This window comes from Ovis canadensis, chromosome 18, assembly GCF_042477335.2.
Source record: "Ovis canadensis isolate MfBH-ARS-UI-01 breed Bighorn chromosome 18, ARS-UI_OviCan_v2, whole genome shotgun sequence".
NCBI lineage: Eukaryota > Metazoa > Chordata > Mammalia > Artiodactyla > Bovidae > Ovis > Ovis canadensis.
This window is the reverse complement of record NC_091262.1, coordinates 15,904,680-15,923,962: the sequence shown is the minus strand read 5'-3', so window position 1 is coordinate 15,923,962 and position 19,283 is coordinate 15,904,680. Positions and strand designations below refer to the sequence as shown.

Sequence of the window (19,283 nt, the reverse complement as noted above, 5' to 3'; positions counted from 1 at the left end):
GAATTCAGATTATACTACAAAGATACAGTCATCAAGACAGTATGGTTCTGGCACAAAAACAGAAACACAGACCAATGGAACAAGATAGAAAGCCCAGAAATAAACCCGTGCACCTACAGGCACCTTATTTTTGACAAAGGAGGCAAGAATATACAGTGAGGAAAAGACAGCCTCTTCAATAAATGGAGCTGGAAAAACTGGATGGCTACATGTAAAAGAATGAAGTTAGAACATCTTCTAACACCATACATAAAGATAAACTCAAAATGGATTAAAGATCTAAATGTAAGACAAGAAACTATAAAATTCTTGGAGGAAAACATAAGCAGAACAGTTGATGACATAAATCAAAGTAAGATTTTCTATAACCCATCCCCTAGAGTAATGGCAATAAAAACAAAAGTAAACAAGTCAGACCTGATTAAACTTAAAAACTTTTGCACATCAATGGAAACGATAAGCAAAGTGAAAAGACAACCCTCAGAACGAGAGAAAATAATATCAAATGAAACAACTAACAAAGGATTAATTTCCAAAATATACAAGCAACTCATACAACTCAATATCAGGGAAACAAACAACCCAATAAAAAAGTGGAAAAAAGACCTAAACAGACATTTCTCCAAAGAAGACATACAGATGGCTAATAAACACATGAAAAGATGCCCAACATCACTCATTATTAGAGAAACGCAAATCAAAACGACAGTGAGATATCATCTCACAATGGTCAGAATGGCCATCATGAAAAAGTCTACAAATAAATTCTGGAGAGGGTGTGGAGAAAAGGGAATGTTCTTGCACTGTTGGTGGGAATGTAAATTGATACAGCCACTATGGAAGACAGTATGGAAATTTCTTAAAAAACTAGGAATAAAACCACCATATGACCCAGAAATCACATGCCTGGGCATATACCCTGAGGAAACCAAAACTCGAAAAGACACCTGTATACCATTGTTCACTGTAGCACTATTTACAATAGCTAGAACATGGAAGCAACCTAGATGTCCATCAACAGATGAATGGATAAAGAAGTTGTCGTACATATACACAATGCAATATTACTCAGCCATGAAAAGGAACACCTTTGAGTCAGTTCTAATGAAGTAGATGGACCTATAACCTGTTATACAGAGTGAAGTGAGTTAGAAATAGAAAGATAAATACCGTATTCTAATATGCATATATACGGAATTTAGAAAAATGGTTCTGAAAAATTTATTTGCAGGGCAGCAATGGAGAAACAGACATAGAGAATAGACTTATGGACATGGGAAGAGGGGAGGAGAGGATAAGATGTATGGAAAGAGTAACATGGAAACTTACATTACCACGTGTAAAATAGATAGCCAACAGGAATTTGCTGTATGGCTCAGGAAACTCAAACAGGGGTTCTGTATCAACCTAGAGGGGTGGGATGGGGAGGGAGATGGGAGGGAGATTCAAAAGGGCGGGGATATATGTATACCTATGGCTGATTCATGTTGAGGTTTGACGAAAACAACAAAATTCTGTAAAGCAATTATCCTTCAATAGCAAATAGATATGTTAAAAGAAAAAAAAAAACAGGCTAGAGATGAAAGGAAAGTTGGGTAGGCAGGGGAGTCATCCACATGCAGAATGATACAGAATGAAGTACAGAATACGTCAGTCATAAGAGAGCACAGAAAAGGAAGAGACCTGAAGATAGAAACACTAAGGAAACACAGTGTTTAAGACAGTGTGGATAGAGCAAGATAAGCTCTTAACTGCCAATGGTTCAATACCAACTTTACTGGAAAGGAAAAGGAAAGGCCCTGAATTGGAGTTTTCACCAATTTGCATGGTAAAAATACCCCCACTAGAACTGGTTTCAAGTACCAGTGTGATGTCAGCTGGCTAGTAAAATTACTGAAAACAGAATCATTGAATCTGAAGAGTCAGAATTGGCCCGGTAGCCTCAAAGAGACGTAGGAAGGGAGATAAACAAGAGAGGATGCTCTCAAGGAAGGTGAGGGGAGAAGGTCTGAGAGGAAGCATTGAAAGGCCAGATGCTGCAGAGAAGTCCCAGAAGGACTGGAGAGTGACTTCTGGCCCTTACAGCTCAGAATACCACTTACTTGTTAGAGCAACTACTGTGCTGCTGGGGCTGGAGTTTGATGGCAAGCTGTTCCAAGCTGATGGAGGAGAGAAAAGGTTGAGTGCCTTTCTCTTAGGAAGATCCAAGGGAGTTGTACATCTTGTTTAGAAATCCTTGAACTAAATTAAGTTTGAGAAGGTAATAGACTAACAACTGGAAAGAAACCCTCCTTTCATATTTTAGAATGTTTGAAGCTTTCAGAAAGTTGCTAATCCTCCCTTCATGTGATGCATGACAAGGTAATTAATTACAAACAAAGCAGCAACAACAGACCAAAGGTCTCTATTCAGGAAGCACGCAGCACATGATATTAGCTCCTCCTTGAGGTATCGTGACCCAGCTAGGTGCCTCACACCCTCTGTACAGGTAAGGAGGCCAGTACTTGAAAGCTGGCTTGCAGCAACCCCTGCAGGGTGGAGGCTGCTCTCTCAGGCATTCTGGTGTCAAGTCCCATACCCACTGAGGAGGGGCTAGAGAGAACCAGGTGGGAGGGGGAGTGATTGCCCCAAGTCACACAAATAGCAAAAGACAGCACTGAGGTTTCAGCCTAGTATTTCTGACCCAGGGGCCCTCTCACTTCACTGCTTTCAAAATAATCCAAATATTTGATTTTTTGGAATCAAGACAAAAAAGGAGATAGTGGATTAGGAGAATTTGTTTTTGTAACTTACAAAGCAAAGTCACAATACTTTTATATGATATGTTGAATCATTGAAATAACCAACACTTCCTTAGCACTGGTTATCCATCATACAATATCCATCATACAATATGATGTGGAACCACTTATTTGCATTCCTTTTTCAAACTCTGGCAACAGGCCTATGAAGTAGGTACGAGTGTTCCTTCAGTTTTAAAGGTGGCTAACCAACCTAGATAGCGTATTCAAAAGCAGAGACATTACTTTGCTGACTAAGGTCCGTCTAGTCAAGGCTATGGCTTTTCCTGTGGTCATGTATGGATGTGAGAGTTGGACTGTGAAGAAGGCTGAGTGCTGAAGAATTGATGCTTTTGAAGTGTGGTGTTGGAGAAGACTCTTGAGAGTCCCTTGGACTGCAAGGAGATCCAACCAGTCCATTCTGAAGGAGATCAGCCCTGGGATTTCTTTGGAAGGAATGATGCTAAAGCTGAAACCCCAGTACTTTGGCCACCTCATGCGAAGAGTTAACTCATTGGAAAAGATTCTGATGCTGGAAGGGATTGTGGGCAGGAGGAGAAGGGGACGACAGAGGATGAGATGGCTGGATGGCATCACTGACTCAATGGACGTGAGTCTGAGTGAACTCCGGGAGTTGGTGATGGACAGGGAGGCCTGGCGTGCTGCGATTCATGGGGTTGCAAATAGTTGGACACAACTGAGCAACTGAACTGAACTGAACCTGGTGTTCAAAAAGGTAAATCCCAACTTGCTCGTGGTGGCAGTGTAGGTGAGGTTGGGCTTCCATTACTCACCCCTGTGGTGAGCCATCCCAGAAGCTTGTGGCTATGTGTGTCCCCTGGGCAGCCCTGGTACCTCCAGAGCCACTCACTCCCCCACCCAACACTGCCTCCCACCCCGCCCTGAGCAGTCATAAGCAATCAAAGCAGTTTAGAGTTTGGTGACTGTCCCATGTTCTCAGAAGCATGCCCACAGAGAAACAGGTAAGTCTAGAAGAGGCAGGGGCAGTGATGAAAAAGAAGATGCTAACAGGGGAGGGGGTGCAGGGAAGGTGAGTCAGGAAAGCCAGCACCTGCCTCCAGCTGGGGTGAGTGGACAAGACTCAGAGACAAGCACCCTCAGCTCTGCCCTGGGGCACTGCCCAGCTGCCACCTGCAGCTCTGGACAATGGGCTTCCTAACAGAGGTGAGGCTGGATTTTTCTCGTTTTAAATTGGGGCAGGGATGGGAGCAGACAGGGCAAGTCCATTTGGGCAATGTGCTTCCTAACAGAGGTGGGGCTGGCTTGTCTCAGTTTAAATCAGTGCAGGGAGCCAGGAATGGGAGTGGACTGAGCAAGTCCATTTGCACTGATGCCTGTATCAACACACTAGTAATCTTATTTTCCAGAAGGAAATGTATGCTCAAATAAAATCAGTGGATGAGCTTTGGCTTCAGCAGTAGGAAGGTGTTTTTTTTTCCTGTCACTATTTTTTCTTCTCTCAGGTTTATTTTCACACCCAGAACTTGATGTTAATTATTAAAGTCATTTAACCTGACTGTAGCTGAGCTATTTCCAGATTATAGACATTCGCTGGGTCTCACTTACTTTCAATTGATAGGCAATCCTATTGCAAGAAGCATTGTGGGAATCTGGCTGTATAATAGGTTTTCAACAGCAAACTCAGAAAAATCATAGCAACCTAGTTCTCATAGCACAAGCAGAATACAAGATTATGGAGAAGCCCTGTCAGTCATCCAAGAGGTCCTGCCTGGGGCCCAGCGCTCTGCCTACCCAGTGGGGCTGCGGTGGACAGGGAGGAAACCAGTAATGTGTTCTGGACTTATGTCTGTTAGGTTGAAGAATGTATAAATCATCTACTGCTGCTTAATAAATTAGCACCAACATAGCTCCATAAAGCAACACCATTCACTATCTTAGAGTTCTGTAGAGCATAAATTCAAAAGGGCTTATCTGAATCCTCTGCTCAACTAGAATTTGGGCAGGGCTCTTACCTGGAGACTGGGGAGAATCTGCTTCTTAGCTCATTTAAGATGGCAGCAGAAGTTAGTTCCTAGAGGCTGCAAGACTGAGGTCACTGTTTCCTTTTGGGCTGTCAGCCAGATGCTGCTCTCAGCCGTAAGAGGCTGCCCACACTCTTTGACAGGTGTACTGCCCTCCACACCTTCAAGCCACCAATGCCATGTCAAATCCTTCTCATGCTTGGAAACCAATTTCTTCTTCAGCATCCAGCTTGGAAAAAAAAAAACACTCTTTTTTTCAAAATGCTTGTCTACGAGATTGCCACCCCAGCACATAGCATCCTTACCAACTTTAAGGTCACAGAGTTGGATGACAATACATCTAGAAAATCCCTTCACAACAGCCTCTGGATCACCATCCAATTTGACTAATAGGGAAACAGAATCTTGGGGATCTTCTTGAAAACTGTATCTGTTGACTGAAAAAATTTCAGAACCTAAAAGTTTTATTTGGTGGACAAAACTGAGGACATAATTCTGGAGCACAGCCTCTCAAATCGCTCTGAGGGACTACTTCAAAGAGGTAAGGGAGGAGTCAGGATATATAGGAGTTTTGGAACAGAGACGATGTAGTCGGGAACACCGAAAGGTAACAGTAAATTAAAGAAAACCAGACATCTCACTTTAAGAAATTTAGCACATTTCTATGTATGGGAAGATGCAAGAGTCTGGGCTCACTGAAATCATTCCTTTGATGTGCACCTCAGCTGTCTGGGGCCAGTATCCTGTTTTCTCATCCTGAGTCTCCTCAGGGTGCGTCTTTGGGGTAGGTGAGGGCTTGATGATGGGTATCCCGCTTCCACTGCGAGTTTGCTCAGGGCTCACCACTGGGGTGGCTGTAGTGTGATGCCTTGATGGCCAAACATCCTTTGCTTACTGACATGGCAGGCAGTAGTACTTTTTCATTCACAAACGTATCAGAAATGAAACATTCCCCAGGGACTCCAAAGAATATAGGAGAGTATAAACCAGGTAAACACATACACACACACAGTCAAGGAGCCAAAGGCTTTGATCCCTAGGTTAGGAAAAGTCTAAATGAGCAAAGGAGCAGGTGAATGAAGAGAAAGCAGGTGCTGCTGGCTAAGAAATGCTGGTGATGCATCTGTAAGGGAGCCAAGCCAACTGAAGGTTGTTAGAGGAAGTGACCAGGCAGGTATTAATTAAGGAGTGCTCCATATACCCCCTGCCCTCCACATACCACCCCTACATAACACCACTCCCCAGCTTCTTACACTGTGCTTCTAAGGAGTGAAGTGAGACAGGGAGGCCCCCATTCTTCCTTTCATGGGGGAGTTTTGCAACACTGTGGTATGAAACGTGTCATCCTATATGAGTTTCCCATGACTGCTATAACAGAAAACCCGAAACTAAGTGGCTCAGAAACTTACAGTCTGAAGTCAAGGGTTGGTTCCTTGTGAGGATCAGGAGGAAGACTTCCTGGCCTCTTCTAACTGCTGGCGGCTTGCTGGCAGCCTTGGGCATCCCTTGGTTTGCGGCAGCATCACTGCCTTTCGGGGCCTCCACCTTCATGCTCACTGCCTGCAGGTCTGTCTCTGTGTCTAATTTCCCCTTTCTATAAGGACACCAGTCAGGGCTGGTGCTCACCCTGCTTCACTTTGACCCTAGCTAAGAGTTGCTCTTAACTGGTTACATCTACTCCCTGAGGTACTGGAGAGTTAAGACTTCAACATATGAATTCTTGGGAACACAGTTCAAAATGCAGTGGTTGGCTTGCCTAGGGCTAGACAGCCATCTTCACTTGAAAGTAAGGATCATATAATTTATACTTTATTTCTATAAATAGAATGAGACAAACTCTAGGTCAGGTTCAGCCTCTTGCTTCTCAAAGTATGTTCTGTGTTCCCTAGGCCAGCAGCTCTGGCATCTCCTGGGAGATTGCAGGAAATGTCAAATGTCAGGCCCCACCCCTGACTCTCTGAATCAGAACTTGTAAGATTCCCAGAGGACTATTGTGCATGTTTAAATTTGAAAGGTCGTGTTTCATTAACCTTGTCAGAAATGGTTAAAAAATTATTTAGAGTAAAACCATACTGTCAACCTCAAACCAATGTTTTAAAGAAATCAAGACAACCCCAAATTTTTGAAAGAGGGAGCACAATAACCACAACTTAGTTGATTTCTGGTAAAGTGATAAATATGGCTCAGAAATAAATATTAAAAAAATTTAAAGGATGCAACCATTCAGGACTGTAAGAGACTTCTGCATGTTCGCTTAAATGGTATGGCTCAAAAGCCAGACTGCTGCTGCTGCTGCTAAGTCACTTCAGTCGTGTTCGACTCTGTGCGACCCCATAGACGGCAGCCCACCAGGCTCCCCTGTCCCTGGGATTCTCCAGGCAAGAACACCAGAATGGGTTGCTATTTCCTTCTCCACAAAAGCCAGACAATATTTATTAACTCAATAAATCTTTACTGAGCCTCACAATTTGCCAGGTGCTTCAATAAGCAGAGTGCTCATCAGATTCTTTACTGCGCTACCTCCTAGGGTTATATACCTCTGTAGGCCTCAGCCTTCTCATCTGTAAAATGACTCCAGTACAAGCTGATCTCAGAGGTTTGTAATTCAGCAACAAGGTAGCTGGGGGCGTTTAGCACAATGCCTGGTGCAGGGTGGGTGCAGGGTCAGTGCTCCAGTATCTGTCTGGATGGGGGCAGTAATGGGGGAAATAAGACACTGATGTAGGTACCAGGCAGTGCAGGAGTGCAAAACAAAAAAGGTAAAAAAGAAAAGCCCTTTGAGGAATGAAAAGCAAAGAAGCAAATTTCTGCAATGAGGAGGCAGCTTCCTGAAGGCCAGGCATTGAGGTGGTAGACAAGCATTGTTGAGATTTGGAAGACAGAGAGGGAGAAGCAGGTAGCATCCACCGTCCCTTTGAGATTCATCCAGCAGAGGTGACCTCTTTCTGAGTCATCCTGAGAAGACGGGCAGGCCCTGGCTTTACTGTGCATCCCAGGTGGCGGCAGCCCTGCCCTGCTCATCAGCAAGGAGCCCTGCGCTAGGCAGCAGCCTGCATCTAAAGCCCCTCCCCTCCTCAGGTGCCAGCGGCCCCACCAGGGCACATGGGATGGTGGATCTCTTCCCTCTTGCCTTCTCCTTCTTTAATTTGGATGAATAGGCTCTTCTTTTTAAATTTAGATGGATTGTGGTTTTGAATAAATGTGTTTCTTGGCTCGGGAGAAGGCTGGGAAGGAGAAAGCCAGCCTTGGCCAACAGCCACTGCACCCAGGGAGACTAGGAGGGAGGGGAGCAGGGAGACAGAGGAGAGGACCCACAAGTGGTGGAAGCCAACTCGTCTTCCTCCGCGAGTTTTTCTTCAGGGATTCTCATGCTTGGGGACCGCTTTACCTGCAATTACTACAACAGTTAGGGCATTGCGTCCCTGGAGGGCATGTTTCTTCATCATTGCCCTCCCTCTTTCCAGCCATGCCAGCGTGGCTCCTCTTCCTCATTCAGAAGACAGAAGACACACTGGCATCCTGTTCCCAACAGATCAGACCAGGGTGGGTGGACTAGGGCAGCCAGAGCTGCAGCGGCTGCCTCCCCTCCAGGGCGCCTGGATCAGCAGGCCCAGGCAGAGGTGTTTCCCAGCCCCAGACTTCCAGATAAGGCTTAGAAGCCTCTCTCTAGCTCTGCGGCAGAAAGTGGAGGGCCGCAGACCCCTCCAGGTGCTTGGTGAGGGGCGAGGATCCCTGAGTGGCAGCCAGGTTCATGTCGGGAAGATCATCCCGCCTTCCCCCTGCTCCTGCTCTCCTTGTGCCCGCTATGTGTGTGTATCTCAAAAGGATGAGCCTGTGAAACCTGGAAGGAGACTTTTCCTTTTGTAAATTTTGCACCAGGTGGTCTGACATATCACTCTGGCATCACACTTCAACTGTTTCTTGGTGCCTGGAGAAAATTTCTATTTTAGCTCCCTGTTACAAGCTTTTTCATGTGAAAGACTCAGCTAAAAGGCCTTCTGAGCAGAGAGGAAGTGGGAGCTGGGTCAAGTGGAGGGAAGTGGAGCCTGCAGGCTGGACTGCAGTGTAGACAGCATCCAGATAGGTGTGACAAGCCAGGGGCTGGTCTGAGCAGAACACACTTCACAGATGAGTCCGGAAAGAGGGATGCAGGGTGTCAGGACCTGTCTGTGTGGTCAGAGTTGAAGGAAAGACAGAAGACTCAACAAGCGAAGAGACAAAACCCCAGTCGTGGCCCTGACGGACAGACAGGGCTGTGTTGCAGGCTTTGGCTGGATGGATACACACCTTCCACAGACCCACCCACAAGTCTGATTCCAGCCCCTCCTCAACTTCTGCTTGCCCCAGAGTCCTCCATCCTGGCTGAGCAGTGGGGTTCTGGGGCAGCTTTTAGGATGAGACCAATACCCTTTCCTCACACCTTGAGATTCTTTGCTGTCAGTTTTTGGTTCTGTCTTTAAAGCTCCCGTGGCAATTACTGTGCACACATCAGAGGTGAAAGTGCTGATTAGGGGAGGACTATGGAAGGCAGGGCTGACAGGAGGCTGGAAAGGTGGTCTTGGTCTCTTTATGTAAAACCTACAGGGCTGGACTGTAATTTACATGCAGCATGGGAATTATGCTGACAAATTGGCGATGGGAAATTATATGATTGGACCTGTGTTTAAGGGGATGAATTTGGTTGTTTTGTGCAAGATAGTTTGGCTAGAAAAAAGAGACCAGTGAGGGAGTTATTGCGAAAGGAGATGTGTGATGGAGACATCAAAAGCAAGATAAGGGCCAGAGGGAAATTCCAGATCCTAAAAATATCTCAGCCCTGAAATGCAGGTGCTGCTGCCTGAGCCACCCCAGAGCGGGAGGCAGCTAGCTGGTAATTAGCCCCAGTGCTCCCATTGTTGCCTGAGATCCTGGCTGCTGGCTAATTAGTGCTTCCTGGAGGACAAAGCAGCTGGTATTTTCCTTTCTAATTCCAGTACTGACGTCCCAGTTTAACATAATAAAAGAATTCACTGGCACAATCGAGGGGCAGAGGAGATAAAAGGCAGAGGCGGCCAGGGACTGTCCAGTTCTTTGGAGGTGGCTTGGAGCCAAAGTGAGCATTACCGTCTCACCAAGGGGACAGCCAGGGTTCTGCTTGAGTGTCCAAGAGTCAGGCTTAGTCTAAATTTACACAGTCAGGTGACTGAAGCTCATAGGGAGATCAGAGTTGTCTCGATTATCTTTGATCTTTGGAATCTAAAGAGCTGCTGTTTAAGAAGCACAGAGACACATGCACCCCAGCCGCAGTACTGACACATGAGTCACCCTTGGGGACTTCTGCACCCTGGCAGGAGACTAGAAGGCTGGAGGGGCCTCTCCCAGGCCAGACAAGGCTCTGGTAAGCCCTTTCCCTTGGAGATTAAGCCCTTTTTAGGAAGAACACCCCACCGGGGTATATATTCTAAAGATCGTGTTTCCTTCGGCTCAGAGGGTAAAGCGTCTGCCTGCAATGCAGGAGACCTGGGTTTGATCCCTGGGTTTGACCCCTGGGTCAGGAAGATCCCCTGGAGAAGGAAATGGCAACCCACTCCAGAACTCTTGCTTGGAAAATCCCATGGACAGAGAAGCCTAGTAGACTACAGTCCATGGGATTGCAAAGTGTTGGACACGACTGAGTGATTTCACTTTCATGATTTCGAGATTTCACTAGAGCATTGAGCGTCTCTCTCAATCCTTTCGATATGAACCTGGTGGAATTCTTGGAGGCAACACGCAAATATGTGGTGACTTCCGGATGCCTGGGACCTCTGAAGGTTCTCACTCCCAAGATATTCTGTATATATCGACTTGGCTAGGCTGTGGTGACTGGTTGTTTGGTCAAACACCTATCTTGATGTTGCTATGAAAGTATTTTTTAGATGAGACTACCACTTAAATTGGCAGACTTTGAGTATATCAAATTATCCTGTGGTGTGGGTGGGCCTCATCTAATCAGTTGAAAGCCTCAAGAGAAAAGGCTAACTACCCGTGAGCAAGAAGGATTTCTGTGTCCAGGTGGCCTTTGGACTTGAGACTACAGCATCAACTCTTCCCTTCAGCTCCAGCCTACAACCTTGCCCTGCAGGCTTTGGATTTGCAGTCTCCATAATTGAATAAGTTGATTATTTAAAACTACTCTCTCTCCATATATATACACATGTGTATGCATATTTCCATGCTGCGTGTGCTAAGTCACTTCAGTCATATCTGATTCTTTGTGACCCCATAGAGTATAGCCCCAGGCTTCTCTGTCTGTGGGATTCTCCAGGCAAGAATACTGGAGGTGGTTGCCATGCCCTCCTCCAGGGGATCTTCCTGACCCAGGGATTGAATCTGCGTCTCTTAAGTCTCCTGCATTGGCAGGTGGGTTCTTCTGGGAAGCCCACATATCTCCATATATGCATCCTATTAACTCTGTTTCTCTGGAGAACCCTGGCTATGGTACATAGTTTCCAGCAACTCATCAGAATTACCCTTTGAGTGTTCCTACAAGTTTATAGCTCCAGTGGCTTCTGCTCCAGGTAAGCATATCTCAGCTGTGTTTCTTTGTGTTCTCTTGTCTGTCTGGATCTGGGATCTCAGTTTGTCGTTTGTCTTTAGATTGCATTTCTCTGCTGGCTCCAGGAAAATTCTTTGATTTTCCAGTTGTTTGGCTTCTTTCTTGTGATAAGAGTAAGAGTGACATCCAAGTTTGTAGGATGTTAGACCTAAAACTGAAGTCCTTTGCAAATTTTTTTAAAAAATTATTTTTAATAATTTTTACCAGTTATGATTATTTCATTGGGAAACTGTTCTACAGAGCTCTTTACCATACTGTTCAGGAAGAGGAACTTGGGAGATCCATTTTTAATGACACTTATAGCTAATATCACTGAGTGCTGAAGCTGGAAATTCCTTAAGGATTTTTTGCATGCATATTCTCATTTAATCCTCACAAATACACTATAGGAAGATTTTATTATTATGCTCAATTTTTAAATGAGGAAAGAGATTCAGATAAGTTAAGGAACTTACTTAAATCAGACTGTGTGAGGAACTTCCAAAAGTTCAGCAAAACTAGAATTCAGAATCCTGTTGGAGGATGGCAGAGACCAGATTAGAGAAAAAGAAATGACCTTATACTTTAGAGTGCTAGAAATATTATTAATATCCAATAGAAATAGAATGCAGCCCACTATGTAATTAAAATTTTTCTAATATAACATCACATTAAAAATAAAATTAAATAGGAAAATTAATTTTAACAGTGTATTTTCTTTAATACAGTATATTCAAAATAACATTATTTCAATTATAGTCAATATAAAATTATTAGTGAGGTACTTTATTTCCACGTTTTTGCTCCAAGTATTGAAACATGGTTGGCATATCCTGCATATTCCTATTTGGACATTTGAAGTGTTCAGTTGCAGTCCAAGAGTAAACTATTACTCTTGTTAAACTTACAGCTGCTGAACACAGAGAAAAGGCTTTGTGTAGACTTCAGGAATATCACCAAGGAGGCAGTCTAGTGGGTGCACGGAGGAGGAGCAGAACAGGAGGCTCTGAGATAAGAAGGGGGCCTTGGAGTTCACCAGGAGAGAAATGACATGTCCTGAGTGAAGCAGAAGAGAGATGAAGGAACAGCAAACAGATATAAAAGCAACATATTACATCCATACATTTATGATAAGACTCAACAAGACTTGGTGACATGTTGCATATTGTGATAAGGAGAGAGATGTCTAAGATAATTTCTAGTTTTTTTCAGTTGGATGGGTACTTTTATCTAAGCTTCAAGATTAGATATTGGACATCCAAAGAAAGGATTGGAAGAAAGGTCAATGAACTCTGATATATCTGTGGGCCTCCTAAAAGAGATGTTTACTGGCCAATGTATATAAAATTGGGTGAGCAAGGCATTGTCTTTTCTCTTTCTAATAGCATTTGTTGTTTATGCAACAGGGAAAATCAAGGCATTCTTTCTTATTTTGTCTTATACAGGGAGTATCTTTGTTTCAGCTGCAAGCGATGTTTATGCTGTGCTGTTAGTCAGAGAAAAGTCTGCCTGGTAGTTTATTCAATGTGTTAGACACCACTCCTTGTACTTGGGGATACAGGAGAGAACAAAAGGGACACACATTCCTTCATTCATGGAGTTTTTTTATTTTTGTTGGGTTAGGGGTAAAAAGTAAACAATAAACAAGATGAGCAGTCTGAACAACTCTGAAAGTAGCACGAGACAACCAGATCTGAACTCTAAAAGGTGGTTAGAAAAAGATCTGGTTTAAGAGCCCAGGACTGTAGAAATGGCAGAGTAGCAGGGTGTCTTATTTCCCCATCCAACAGAGGAAGGCTACCCAGACCTCATGCCCTGACACAAAACCTAACCAAGTAAAACAACTTAGGCAGGCTTATTGCATGCTGCCAACCTTGTCTAGGAAAATTCTTTGTCCTTGTGGGCCTAAGATCCCCATTCCCTCTGGGTAATTCCAGGTGGTAACAACAAAAGAGATGTAATACTACAAGCAGCCCAAATTGGAAAGTCTTTTGGACTTTCTTGCCCCACTGAGAGACACTCAGAGATCTAGTGAGGGAAAACCCTTCAACCCCCTTGAGCAGGGATCACAGGGGACACCACGGGTGTCATATAAACCTAGCTCTGAATGTGAAGCCACCATTAGAACCACAGCCCACCAAGGAGGCCTAGACCTGAGCACTAAACCTAATCAGAACCACTGTCTGCTAGAAGATAAGCTAAAGGAAGCTCACTGGAAGGAAGTGAGAAAAGATGGAAGCTTGAGCATTGGCAAGGAAGAAGGACCAACAGAAGGAGCAGACATTCGGAAGCATCCAGTAGACTATTCTTTTTTTCATGGATTCTGGAAATCATACTTGATGACTGAAACAAAAATTATGGCATAATATGAAACTCAAAGCAATAGCATTGAAAGGGGAGGAAAATAAAGGGTACTAAATGGAAGTAGGCTTTCACACATAATTCCAAGTAATATAATGTTGATAGCAGTGAATTGTAAGTCACATATGTATATTGAAGGAAAGCTACAGGATTCAAAATAGCCTGGAGTTAAAACTCCCCTCTAGGTCCTCCCCAGCATTCTATGCAAGACAAAGAACTCTCTCACCCGAAGGAAAAAAGAAAATGGACATTAACGTTGATTACCCCAGCTCCTAGCAGGTCCAGCCTCTGGCTGATCTCCAGAATTCCTTGCCCCTAGCCATTTGAAAGATAACAAAAAAAAAAAAAAAGAGAGAGAGAGAGAGCGCGCGATTACTCCGAACAACCTTGGAGAAGAACAGGCCCCCTTAAGATGGGAACTCATGAACACCCGTGGCGGATTCATGTCAATGTATGGCAAAACCAATACAGTATTGTAAAGTAAAATAAAGTAAAAAAAAAAAAAAGACAGTAGCTTTCCACATATATGCCTATATATACTTACTCTTTTCTTAGGTTAGTGCAGCAGCTCACTAATCTGACTGCTGCCCCTTCTAGCCTCATTAAAAGTAGCCTCATTAAAAGTTCCTGTAAAGTGCCAGTCTCCTTTTTCTGAACCTCGCCTTCTCTAACTCTCTTACCCTAGTATATTGTAATGCCTAGAGCCTCTATGGAATCTGTGCCAAGAGTCCTAAAAATAAATCAAGCAAAATTCTAAAAAAGGTTTTTAATAATCCACAGGAAAGCAAGAGAAATAGGAATGAGAAACAGAATAAAACATACAGAAAACAATGCAGTAACAGACTTACGTCCACACGAATCACTAATTATCTTAAATATAAGCAGTCTAAATTCAGTAATAAAAAGACAGAAATTGCCTTGGTATATAAAGAAATATGACTCAACTATATGCCATTTAAAAAAAACTCAATTCTAACTTAATGACATTTGTGGGCTGAAAGTAAATGGATGGGGAAAGATACAAGCATTAGTTTAAAAAACTGAGAATGACTGCATTAATACCAGATAAAATAGATTTCAGAGTAAAGACAAATACTAAGAAAAGAGGGACATTATTCAAAATGATAAAATAATCACTCACCAGGAAGAAATAATAATCCTAAATATATACATACCAAACAAAAGAATATAAAGAACAGAAAACACAAAATACACTTAAAGCAAAACACTGATAGAGGGCAAAATGGAAGTAGGCAAACCCGCAATTATAGCTGGAGACTTCAGCTTACATTAAAGTTGAAATGCTAATGGAACTTACATTAGAAATAAGAAAGGGTCTTAAATTAACAATACAAACTCTCCTTCAAGAAAATGGAGAGAATAAACTCAGAAACAGAAGAAAGAGTAAATACCCTTGCAGAAATCAATAATGTTGAAAATAGGATAATAGAAAAATGAATGAATAGAGTGAATGAAACAAAACCCCACCTCTTCAAAAAATATTGATAAAATAGGTCTAGCAACACTGACAAACCCCAAAAGAGAGAAAATAAAATTATCAATTTTTAGAAATAATAGGGGAAATCACTGCATATTTTCAGCCATTGAAAAGATAAGAGGACACTACAAACAATTTTACATTTATAAATCTGAAAATCTAAAAATAAAAAAAAGACTAATTCCTCAAAACCCACAAATTACCAAAATGCAATTGAGATGAAATAGTCAATCTGAATATTCTTATTACCATGAAAGAAACGGGATCTGTAATTTAAAAGCTTTTGAAAAAGAAAGCAAGTTAAGACCACATGATTTCATCTCAATATTATATTAAACATTTAGAAAGAAGTAGCACCAATTTTGCACATCTTCCAAATAATAGAAGAGGAGGAAATTTCCAATTCATTATCTAGAGATAGTATTATCCTGATAACAAAATCAGAAAAAGGTTTTATGAGTGAGAGAGAAAGAGAGAGGAAGAGAGAGAGAGAGAAAGGGAGGGAGAGAGAGAGAAAGGAACTCCCTACAGGCCCATACCTCTTACAAATTTAGATGCAAAAATTCCCAACAAGATATTAGCAGCCAATCCGACTATGTATAAAAATATTATACACTTTGATCAGGTGGGAATTGTTTCAGCTCTAAAAGACTAGCTCAGAAATGAAGACTCAATCAGCCTTATCAACCATATCAACAAATTAAAGAAGAAAAATTATATAATCACATCAATTGACACAGAAAAGTATTTGAGAACACCCATTCATGATAAAAATTCTTAGCAAATTAAGAGTCAAGGAAAATTGCCTTAACTTGATAAAAGCCATTTTAAAAGAACCTACAAGTAATTAATGTTACAAGACTGAATGTTTTCCTCCTAAAATCAAGAGCATGACAAGGGTGTTGTATCTCATCGCTTTTAATCAACACAGTATTTAAAGTTCTAGTCACTGCACTAATGTAAGAAAAGAAATAAAAGTCACAGAGAACAGAAACAAAGAAATGAAACTCTCCCTATTTGCAGAGATGACATGATTATCTACAAGAAAACCCCAAATCTACACCTTCCAAAGAAAGGCAACGTCAAAGAATGCTCAAACTACCACACAATTGCACTCATCTCACACGCTAGTAAAGTAATGTTTAAAATTCTCCAAGCCAGGCATCAGCAATACATAAACCGTGAACTTCCAGATGTTCAAGCTGGTTTTAGAAAAGGCAGAGGATCCAGAGATCAAATTGCCAACATCTACTGGATCGTGGAAAAAGCAAGAGGGTTCCAGAAAAACATCTGTTTCTGCTTTATTGACTATGCCAAAGCCTTTGACTGTGTGGATCACAATAAACTGTGGAAAATTCTGAAAGAGATGGGAATACCAGACCACCTGACCTGCCTCTTGAGAAATCTGTATGCAGGTCAGGAAGCAACAGTTAGAACTGCATATGGAACAACAGACTGGTTCCAAATAGGAAAAGGAGTGTGTCAAGGCTGTATATCATCACCCTACTTATTTAACTTATATGCAGAGTACCTCATAAGAAACACTGGACTGGAAGAAACACAAGCTGGAATCAAGATTGCTGGGACAAATATCAATCACCTCAGATATGCAGATGACACCACCCTTATGGCAGAAAGTGAAGAAGAACTAAAGAGCTTCTTGGTGAAAGTGAAAGAGGAGAGTGAAAAAGTTGGCTTAAAGCTCAACATTCAGAAAACAAAGATCATGGCATCCGGTCCCATCACTTCATGACAAATAGATGGGGAAACAGTGGAAACAGTGTCAGACTTTATTTATGGGGGCTCCAAAATCACTGCAGATGATGACTGCAGCCATGAATTTAAAAGACGCTTACCCCTTGGATGGAAAGTTATGACCAACCTAGACAGAATATTCAAAAGCAGAGACATTTCTTTGCTGACTAAGGTCCACCTAGTCAAGGCTATGGTTTTTCCTGTGGTCATGTATGGATGTAAGAGTTGGACTGTGAAGAAGGCTGGGTGCTGAAGAATTGATGCTTTTGCAGTGTGGTGTTGGAGAAGACTCTTGAAAGTCCCTTGGATGGCAAGGAGATCCAACCAGTCAGTCGTAAAGGATATCAGGCCTAAATATTCATTGGAAGGACTGATGTTGAAGCTGAAACTCCAATACTTTGGCCACCTGATGCAAACAGCTGAGGCATTTGAAAAGACCCCTATGCTGGGAAAGATTGAAGGTAGGAGGAGAAGGAGATGACAGAGGATGAGATGGTTGGACTCGATGGACATGGGTTTGGGTTAACTCCAGGAGTTGGTGATGGACAGGGAGGCCTGGCGTGCTGCAGACCATGGGGTCACAAAGAGTTGGACACAACCGATCGTCTGACCTGAACTGAACTTATTCACTTCCCCCTCCAAAAAAAAAAAAAACAAAAACAAATAAAAATACTCCTCGAACAAAGACATGATTCCATTAAGTTCTCAGCATGCAGGATAACCTATAAAAAATGTATTTCTATATACTAGCAATGAGCACATAGACACTGAAATTAGAAATACAATTTCATTTTTAATCTCTCAAAAAACTGAAGTATGGATGTGTAAATCAAATAAAACAGAACATGTATGCTGAAAACTTTAAAATACTGATGAAAGAAACTAGAGAACCTAAATGAAGACATGTACCATGTTTGTAAGTTAGAAGACTTAACATAGCAAAGACAGTTAATCTCTCCCAGTTGATTTATAGGTTTAATCCAATTTCAATCAAAAGGGTAGAAATATTTTTGTTCATGGAGACAAACTTATCTAAACCTTTATATTGAATACATAAGCCCTAGAATAGCTAAAATAATGTTTACAAAAATGATAAAGTGGAAGTAATCAATATACCTGAGGCCACTGAGATTTCACAGCTTGTGTGGGTGTTTTTTAACTTTTATTTATTTATTTTTGGCTATACTGGGTCTTTATTGTTTTGCCTGGGCTTTTTCTATTTGCAGTGATATAGTGGGCTTCTAGTCCAGTGGCTTCCCTTGTTGTGGAGCACAGGCTTTAGGCATGGGATTCAGTAGTGGCAGCACACAGGCTTAGTAGTTGCTGCTCTCGGGATCTAGAGTGTGGGCTCAGTAGTTGTGGTGCATGAGCTTGGTTGCTCTCTGGTACGGGGAATTTTCTGGGACCAGGGTTTGCACTCATGTCCTCTGCATTGCAGGTGGAAAGACTCCCATCCACTGTTGCCACCAGGGAAGTCCAGGGTATGTATGCTAATACGACATACTTAGCCTTACTAATATGAGAGAAAGATTTCGAACAGGGGAATGAACTTAACTGATTTTCTTTTTTTTTTTTTAATTAATTTTAGTTTTTTATTTTTTAAATTTTAAAATCTTTAATTCTTACATGCATTCCCAAACATGAACCCCCCTCCCACCTCCCTCCCCATAACATCTTTCTGGGTCATCCCCATGCACCAGCCCCAAGCATGCTGCATCCTGCGTCAGACATAGACTGGCAATTCAATTCACATGATAGTATACATGTTAGAATGTCATTCTCCCAAATCATCCCACCCTCTCCCTCTCCCTCTGAGTCCAAAAGTCCGTTATACACATCTGTGTCTCTTTCCCTGTCTTGCATACAGGGTCGTCATTGCCATCTTCCTAAATTCCATATATATGTGTTAGTATACTGTATTGGTGTTTTTCTTTCTGGCTTACTTCACTCTGTATAATCGGCTCCAGTTTCATCCGTCTCATCAGAACTGATTCAAATGAATTCTTTTTAACTGCTGAGTAATACTCCATTGTGTATATGTACCACAGCTTTCTTATCCATTCATCTGCTGATGGACATCTAGGTTGTTTCCATGTCCTGGCTATTATAAACAGTGCTGCGATGAACATTGGGGTACATGTGTCTCTTTCAATTCTGGTTTCCTCGGTGTGTATGCCCAGCAGTGGGATTGCTGGGTCATAAGGTAGTTCTATTTGCAATTTTTTAAGGAATCTCCACACTGTTCTCCATAGTGGCTGTACTAGTTTGCATTCCCACCAACAGTGTAGGAGGGTTCCCTTTTCTCCACACCCTCTCCAGCATTTATTGCT

The 19,283-nt window shown here is 42.4% G+C and overlaps 1 long non-coding RNA gene across 1 annotated transcript in view; it reads right to left on the bottom strand.

Annotated features, from left to right (window-relative positions):
• LOC138423336 (uncharacterized) overlaps window positions 1-2,382 on the bottom strand; it is a 35,919-nt gene extending 33,537 nt beyond the window's left edge. Inside the window, exon 1 of the long non-coding RNA XR_011250234.1 lies at window positions 2,103-2,382. This is a non-coding gene — a long non-coding RNA (uncharacterized lncRNA). The remainder of the gene's footprint in view (window positions 1-2,102) is intronic.
• Between the last annotated feature and the right edge of the window lie 16,901 nt (window positions 2,383-19,283).